Source organism: Sturnira hondurensis, unplaced genomic scaffold, assembly GCF_014824575.4.
Source record: "Sturnira hondurensis isolate 20B ecotype Veracruz unplaced genomic scaffold, ASM1482457v3 Scaffold0008196, whole genome shotgun sequence".
In the NCBI taxonomy this organism is placed as follows: Eukaryota; Metazoa; Chordata; class Mammalia; order Chiroptera; family Phyllostomidae; genus Sturnira; species Sturnira hondurensis.
The window spans coordinates 18,005,977-18,014,486 of record NW_028080827.1 but is presented as its reverse complement, the minus strand read 5'-3'; the positions used below and the strand labels follow the sequence as shown (position 1 = coordinate 18,014,486).

At 42.1% G+C, this 8,510-nt stretch overlaps 1 non-coding gene and 1 pseudogene across 1 annotated transcript; both read right to left on the bottom strand.

The window, feature by feature from the left end:
* Nucleotides 1–1,353: 1,353 nt before the first annotated feature.
* LOC118992689 (U5 spliceosomal RNA) lies at nucleotides 1,354–1,469 on the bottom strand. Its single transcript, XR_005067692.1, has one exon. It is a non-coding gene; the product is annotated as a U5 spliceosomal RNA (small nuclear RNA).
* A 1,049-nt stretch (nucleotides 1,470–2,518) lies between these two features.
* LOC118992527 (rRNA-processing protein FCF1 homolog) lies at nucleotides 2,519–3,132 on the bottom strand (annotated as a pseudogene).
* Nucleotides 3,133–8,510: the final 5,378 nt, after the last annotated feature.

The window sequence follows — 8,510 nt, the reverse complement described above, 5'->3', positions numbered from 1 at the left end:
ACTGGGAGGGAAAAAAAGAGGACAGCAGAGCCCTAAATGATAAAGAATGTTAAGAACTGCCCTGGGTGGTGTGGTTCAGTGGATTGAGTGTGGGCTGCAAACCAAAGGGTCGCTGGTTCGATTCCCAGTCAGAACATATGTTTGAGTTGCGGGCCAGGTCCCCAGTGAGGGCAATGTGAAGGCAACCACCCATTCATGTTTCTCTCCCTCTTTCTCCCTCCTTTCCCCTCTGTCTATGAATAAATGACCTTAAAAAATAATGTTAAGAACTGTGTGCCAATATACCAATGAAAGTTAAAACTGCAGAGATAATACTTTCCAGCTTCTTTTATGAGTTTTATATCATTGATAGTAAAACAAGGACAGTGTAGTGAAGTAATATTTTTATAGGCCAATTCCACTAGAGAATTTAAACATAAGAGCTTAATCATAATATTAGCAAACTAAGTCCAACAATGTTCAAAAATATAATATGACCAAGCTGGGTTTTGCAATAGACTGAATGGTTGTGACCCACCCCCCGAAAAATGGGAGAAGGGGCATATAATCAATAAAGAATTACTATGTAAAGTCTGGAGTCTAGAGGCTGTGTAAAAAAAAAAAAGACCTCCTACAATCACTAAGAAAAATATTTTCAATCTAAGAAAAAACAGGCAAAAGACATGTATACAAGTATTTCACAAAAGAGAAACTAAAAATGGCCTGAAAAACTTTGAAAAGCTGAACCTTATTAGTAATTAGGGAAAAGTACATTTAAAGCCACTGTAAGATATCATCTGATGCCTACCAGATGGACAAAAATTAAAGTCAAGGTACCAAGGGCCTGTCAGGATGAGAAGCAATGGGAATACATTGAAGCCATTGGTGGGAGTGTAAATGGGTACACTCAATTTGGGGGAAAAGTATTATTCCTACCTGCTCTAGATGCAATGATTCCATCCCACGCTTCAGAGAAAGAGTATCTTGTACTTGCTCACCATGTGTAACATCATTCTAATAACCATTATCTGTATATGGGGTGGGGTGAGTCCTCCATTCAGGGACAATGGATCTATAAACTGTTAAGCTGTTGACATATTGTAAGGCTAGAGTCACACTGTCCCATGGTTACCTTAGGTCACAAAGGCCTGCTAAGTGTTTGAAATGTGGTAAGTGTAAAGCATACACTGGACTTACAAAATTCAGCACAATACTACTTCCCAGGTTGACAAGCCCTAACGAAGTTTGTGAGTGTTATTATATTATGCCATTAGAAGCTAAAAGCTAAGTTTGCCCTACCTAGTTATTACTTACTTAGTTTCTATCTAAACAAGAGAATAGAAATTAACAAGTCTTTTTTTAAACACAGTTATTAGCCTTGCCGAAACAAGGCCTCAAAAAATTGGGTTAAGACTCAGAGTTGTTCCTCTCCACGGAAATCTTTAGTAAAAGGCGAAAGATTTATACGATCTGAAGAGAAACCAGAGTATGAGTAATTACTGTCTAATCCACACCTCGAGTAAAAGAAACTTCTATTGCACTGATGGTGGCTAGTTGACTCCAAGATTCAGTACCTGAATAAAAGTTTCCAGATTACTCTGTAAATAAAAGTCCAATTTTCAGAAAATATAAGTGGAAGAAAATTTAAAGTTTTGCCATTTTACACCTGGACGTGGTGCAGTGCACTGTGGGTATGTAAATAAGGCCAGTCACTGTTCTTTCGGGAAATATCTTACTCAGACGGTGGCTTGTGTCACCAATAGGGGGCGAAGCGGAGAGTTCCCTGAATGGGATCTAAACGCCACGTTTGTCTATGAGACTTGTTTTTTGTGTGTGTTGTATGCATTTACACACCTGACTTTGAGTTCTGCTAAGTAAGGACTTTGATGTTAAAGTGAAAATGAAAAAAAGCAAATAAGTCGCTGACACAAAATTCAGGCACAAAATTCAGGGCGGTGGTTCTCCCTTTGGCGGGGATTTAGGAGTATGACTGGGAAAGGGCACCGAGGGGGTTTAAAATTCAACAATTTCTTTTTTCTTAAGCTGCATGGTGGGCGCACGGGTGCTTGGCTTCCTGGGGTTTTTTTCCCCCCCTTTCTTTTTTTAACCGTGCACCTCCAGGGTATACACTCTGGAATATTTTCCATCTTTGCCGTTTGAGAAAAATTCCTGGCAGTATCCTGCTTAAAATTGGAGCTTGCTTGCTCAGTTTCAGGTTTCCTTCCCAGCCAGACGCTAATGTTGCAGAATGATGTCTTGTACTCGTGTTTCAGATCTCCCATCTTTTCATCCTGTGCTTTTAAACCGTGCTGTTCTCTCCTCTGTGGCGCTCAGCTGCCAGATCCAACCAGAGTACACGGGCCTCCCTAACAATTCACTGATGCGGGTCCATCATGGTACCTGAACAACCTTGGTAAGGAAAACTGCAGCTCTTTTTTTGTTGTTTGTTTTCTTCTTTTTTCATTCTGTAGCATGTTTAGTAAACTGGCAACAGAGAAAGTTAGTTGAAGGAAAGCAGAGGAACTTCATCTTTTAAGTATCAAAACCTTGGGGCTACATAATCATCTGGTATCTGCTCAGTGTTGTACCTGTGATTAGAAATGAACCTGATGGGAACTCCAGGAATCTTTTGATTCTCTGTTTAAGGTTGGGGTCAATGGTGGCCACAACTTAACACTTGTGTCGCTAGTGTCCCCTGTGTCCCCTTCTCTTTACTAAACAGTCATCTGCACAGGTTCCTTTGTGTGTGCATGGTAATCATTCAAATTTTGGATCCTTGGTGATCTTTAGAGACACTGGATCCTTCTGCCCCGATTTCTCAGTTTCAGCAGTTGCCAGTCAGTTACACAAGGGATACACTTGGCATAGGGACAGTCCATCACTGTGGGCACGAAGTCGAGTTTAGCCTTTAATGGAAAAGTTGATAAAGTTGGTATCAACCCGGATGTGGTAAGGTGGGCCCGGTTTTGTGTTATATTGGCAGAATAAGCAGGAAGAGCACTGGGGGACTTCTTTTTCCTTGAGTGCACTGGGATCTCTTTTCTTTCCTTTTACGTTTTAGTCTATCCTTTGCTTTAAGGCTCTGCTCTCTCAGACTAAGCATCACCTTAGCTTCATGATCTCATATTTCCTTGTTTTCTTTTGCTTCCCCATGATCACGTGGCACTCTTGCTTTTCTTTTTTTTTTTCCTTCTACTTCTGGCTGCTTGTGCAAACATCCCATTTCCCAGCTTTGACAGCTTTCTGAACTGGCACATTTTGCTGGTTCCTTTGCTAACAAGTCAATCATATTTGACATATACTCGACTTAAATTTTTCTAATACACTACATTAAAAAAAACTTTACTGGATATAATTCACTTGCCTTACAATTTACCCATTTAAAGTGCGTAATTTAGTGTTTTTTAGTATATTCACAGAGTTGTGTGATCATTACCACAATCGAATTTTACAACCCTTTTGTCACCCCAAAAAGGAACTCTGAACCCATTACTACTTTGTGCATATCAGCAACAATGTAACACTTTTTCCTGAATATTTTTCCATCAGTGTTTGGTTGGCCAACTTAAATGGAAGCTGACCTTTGTGACCGGCCTCTTTTCCTTAACATAATGTCAGGGTCATTCACACAAACATTTGTTTTGATACTCTTTTGCATGCTTGCTATATTTCACAACGTAATGGAAAGTTAGAGACCTCAGACAAGCAAGGTTCCTATCCTACCAGGATAGCCATACCTCCCAGGGCTTGGCCCAGGGCTTGGCCCAGGGCTGAGGTGCTGATAGCATAGGTTTGAGTGGATGGGAAGGGTGAATATTTTGTACATTGTAAATATTGATATTCTAAGCTATTACATCACTTTGAAGTTTAAACAATGGAAGGTAAATACCCAGGAGAGTTGATACCATCATAATTTCTTAATTTTAACTTTTTGCATAATTATTTTTGTTCTTGAACTTGTTTACCACTTCCATTTATCCAAGACCTGAATACAAATATATTTTTTGTACCTGGAAGTGTTTTCTTAATTACCCAATCATATTTTTTATGACAAAATAAGTACATTAATAATTGAGTTTTTAAATTTTTCCCATATTCTTTGAACTTAAAGTTCTGTGCATTAATGATTTTCTTCTGGACTGACTTATTGTTACAATTATTTGTGGTACCTGCTTTATCAATCCACTATAAATATACTACAAATTTTGATAATTATTAAATATGAAAGTGTCATTTTGGAACTACATTGGAACTACATTTCTTAATTAGATGTATACATATTACTTTTTGCCAGAGGAGACAGGATTTAGTCCCAATGATATTTCTTTCATTTTTATGGCTAACCTAAAAAAAACCTTGTTCTCATAAATTAACTGATGGAAGGAGTTTATTCAGTGAATGGTCAGGTGACAACTGAGTTAAATCCTCCTTAAATTCTGTTGAAAGAAAAAAAGGTAGGGATCTTTTAAATTACAGAATAATTTGTTGTCCAGACTCATCCGCTTCCTCAAAATGCCTGAAAATACTTTATGTATTAAAATATTTTTATTGTATTTTTTCCATGAACATTTAGTCTCCTTATACCCTCATTGCAACTGAAGACAGTTTACACTGACATTTCCTGGGAGCTCTGAACACGTTTTGATCCTCCAGCATTGCATCTGGGAAAGGTATAGGGCGGATGACAGGAGAACCTTTATTTTGGGAAGTAGGAGAAGGGCAGTCAGTGAAATGGAAGCGGAAAAGCAGGCCTCCTCAGCCACCTCCCCTGTGCGGCCAGGCCCAGCCCAGTCTCCCTAGGGCGGAGAGGTTGTTCAGTGATTCTTGCCCTGGGTGTGGGTGTCTGGAGCTCCGTGGCCTAGGGTAGCAGTGATGGAGATTATTGTGTTCTGTGCTGTCCATGAATTGAACGGTCCAATTCATGTGACCGTTGAGCACTTGAAATGTGAGCAGTGCATCTAAGGAACTGAATTTTTAGTTAAGTCAAATTAAATTGAACAGCCAACGTGTCTAGAGGCTACTGTTAGTAGCTGAGGTGGCAAAAAGGTCCAATCAAGGGCTTTCATTCAAGGAAGGACACTGCACTCAAGCGGGCTGGGTCCCAGCAGACTGTAGTAGCAAGGGAAAGGATGGAAGGTTTTTAAGGGTGTGTAGCAGACCCCCCGAGAGGGTGGGTCACCCTGCTGATCTGCCCCAGGTGTCCTGGGCACAGGTGTTTGCAAGACCATGTCCTGTGCTCAGGGATGGCTGATTGGGGACGGAAGTCCGGGAGATTTATGGGCCTTGCCTCTGGGAAAAAGTTCCAGGGAGAGGGGACGGGCAGTGAAGGTTCAGCTGGTTTCCAGCAGGATGCCTGTGGCTGTGCCTCAGTTGCTTCTGATGATAGGAAATCTCGAGGTCAGGTGTTTAGCCAGTGACACAAACTTTCTTTGTTCTAGCATAGGCTGTGGCTTAGGCCCTTAGGCCCAAGTCCCTGTGCATTCTAACAGCTACCATANACCGTTGAGCACTTGAAATGTGAGCAGTGCATCTAAGGAACTGAATTTTTAATTAAGTCAAATTAAATTGAATAGCCAATGTGTCTAGAGGCTACTGTTAGTAGCTGAGGTGGCAAAAAGGTCCAATCAAGGGCTTTCATTCAAGGAGGGACACTGCACTCAAGCGGGCTGGGTTCCAGCAGACTGTAGTAGCAAGGGAAAGGATGGAAGGTTTTTAAGGGTGTGTAGCACCCTGCTGATCTGCCGGAGAGGGTGGGTCACCCTGCTGATCTGCCCCAGGTGTCCTGGGCACAGGTGTTTGCAAGACCATGTCCTGTGCTCAGGGATGGCTGATTGGGGACGGAAGTCTGGGAGATTTATGGGCCTTGCCTCTGGGAAAAAGTTCCAGGGAGAGGGGATGGGCAGTGAGGGTTCAGCTGGTTTCCAGCAGGATGCCTGTGGCTGTGCCTCAGTTGCTTCTGATAATAGGAAATCTCGAGGTCAGGTGTTTAGCCAGTGACACAAACTTTCTTTGTTCTAGCATAGGCTGTGGCTTAGGCCCTTAGGCCCAAGTCCCTGTGCATTCTAACAGCTACCATATTGGACAGCGCAGAGCTAGGGAATTTCAACAATGTTCTGGCTTGGGTTTTGCACTTGACCAATGGACTGGACTGTTGGGTTTTCTCTTAAGAGGGAGAAGAGGTGGGACTCTAGACCTTTCTCTTCTGAAGATAGGTCAAAGTATCCCTCATCCCAACCCCATTACAGAGGACCCCAAAGGAAAATCTTGAGACATCGGACAGCAAAGTCTTAAAGCGATGTGAAAAATTCCTAGGGCTGAAAGGCAACATGGATGGCAATCCAGATCCACCCTTCTGACCCTGTGACCTGTACCACTCCCCGCATCCGTTTCCCTGGGTTTGAATGGATCCTTTTGTCCTGGCTACCAGCCTTGGAGGAAAACCACCCAAGAAGGAGATGCTGGGCAGGATTTATTGTGCAAGGAGAGACAATCAAACTGAGCCTGCAGTTCAGGACAGAAGCAGTGCTCTGGGGTGCTCTGGGTCCGAGAATGGTAAAGAGAGAACAGAGAGTAGCCTCCCGCATGCGGTAGTTATGAGGATGAAACTTAGAGATGAGGTTGGCTGTGACGGTTAATTACACGTGTCGACTTGATGGACTAAGTGATGCCCAAGGAGCCGGTAAAACATTATTTCTGCATGTGTTTTGAGAGTGTTTCTGGAAGAGATTAGCACTTGAATCAGTAGAGTTGAGATCACCCTTACCAATGCAGTGGCCATCATCTAACCCTTGGAGGGTCCAACTAGAACGAAAGGTAAAGGAAGGGTAAATTTACTCTCTGCAGTGAGCTGGGACATTCATCTTCCGCCCAAGGACTCCGACACCCCTGCCTCAGGGCCTCGAAACCAAACTCAGGCCGCCGTCTCTCCTGGTTCTTAGGTTCTCAGGTTTGGCTGGAGCAATGTCACCAGCTTTCCTGGGCCTCCAGTTTGAAAACAGCAGATTGTGGGACTGACCTTTCAGTGTCCAGAGTCGTATAATGAATCTTTCTTTATATCTGTATAAAACCTATTGGTTCTGTTGCTTCTCCAGCCTGGTTCTGTTTCTCTGGAGAGTCCTGACTAGTACAGTAGCTCTTCTGTTAAATTCTCTGAGGAAGGATGGAAGGGGGGGGGGCGGGGAGAAAAGCAAGAGAGGATTAGCATGGTAAGTTTGCTGGAGACAGGTGGGCTACATGGGCAAATAGTCTGCGCAGTTGCACCCTCAGGCCCTTGAGGTGCAGAAAGGTTGTGCGCCCGGTCACTCTGGGTCCTGTGCTCCTTGGGCCCCAGCTCTGCTATCGCCTTTGTAAAATTCTTAATAATTCTTGAACAAAGGTCCTATGTCTTCATTTTGTACTGGGTCTCAACAGGTTTTTGGTAGATACTCTTGATTAAGCTAGTTCCATTTTATTCCTAGTTTGCTTTTTTAAAAAATGAATTCATTGAGGTGACCTTGGTTAATAAAATTATACAGGTTTCAGGTGTATGATTCTATAATATACCATGTAATATTGCATTGTGTGTTCACCACCCCAAGTCTAGTCTGAGTTTGCTTTGAAAAACAGATATACTTTTTTAAAATAGCATAGGTGGGTATGGAGAGCATCATGAATTTTCCCTTTTAATCTATTAATGCTGTTAAAAGACAAAATTCAACTGAGTAAATTTAAAGACCTAATTGGGTTTATTAAGTGATTGATGACTCAAAAACATACCTTCTAGCACTAACTAGAAGGGTGCTCCCAAGGGTCTACAAAATAGAAGTTTTTTTAATAGGCAAAAAGAAGGCAGGACCATGAAGTTGAGAGTGGATTACTCCAGGCAGGGATACCTTCCTTAGGGGAAGGCAGAGGATCTTAACAGGCAGATTACCTCACTAATGTGGATCAGGAAATTCCAAACTGATTGGTTTAAAATTCCACTTTTGGGCCCTGGCCCAAAATTAAACAATTGGTTAGAGCATCGTCCCCATATACAAAAGTTGTGTGATCCCCAGTCAGGGCACACACAAGAATCAACCAATGAATGCATAAATAAGTGGAACAACAAGTTGATATTTCCTTCCTACCTCTCTCTCAAAAAAAAAAAATCAATAACAATTAAAAAAAATTAGCCCTGGCCAGTGTGGCTCAGTTGGCTGAGCATCATCCTGCAAACCAAAAGATTGTAGTTTTGATTCTTGGTCAGGACACATGCCTGGGATGCAGGTTCAATTCCTGGTCCAGGTGTGTACAGAAGGCAGCCAATTGATGTTTCTCTCTCACATTAATGTTTCATCCCCTCTTTCTTCCTCCTTTCCTTGTTCATTGAAAAATAAATAAATATTTAAAAATCTAAAAAATAAAAGCATCCAGTTTGGGGAGAGGCTGAAACCGCCATTAGGTTAGCTGTTAAAGCTAGGCTTGGCATCACAGGATTTTAGCACAAGCGATGCCATGTTGAGTCTGTGGTTCCTCTTTAACAATGTGGAAGATATTGTTCATAGATTATA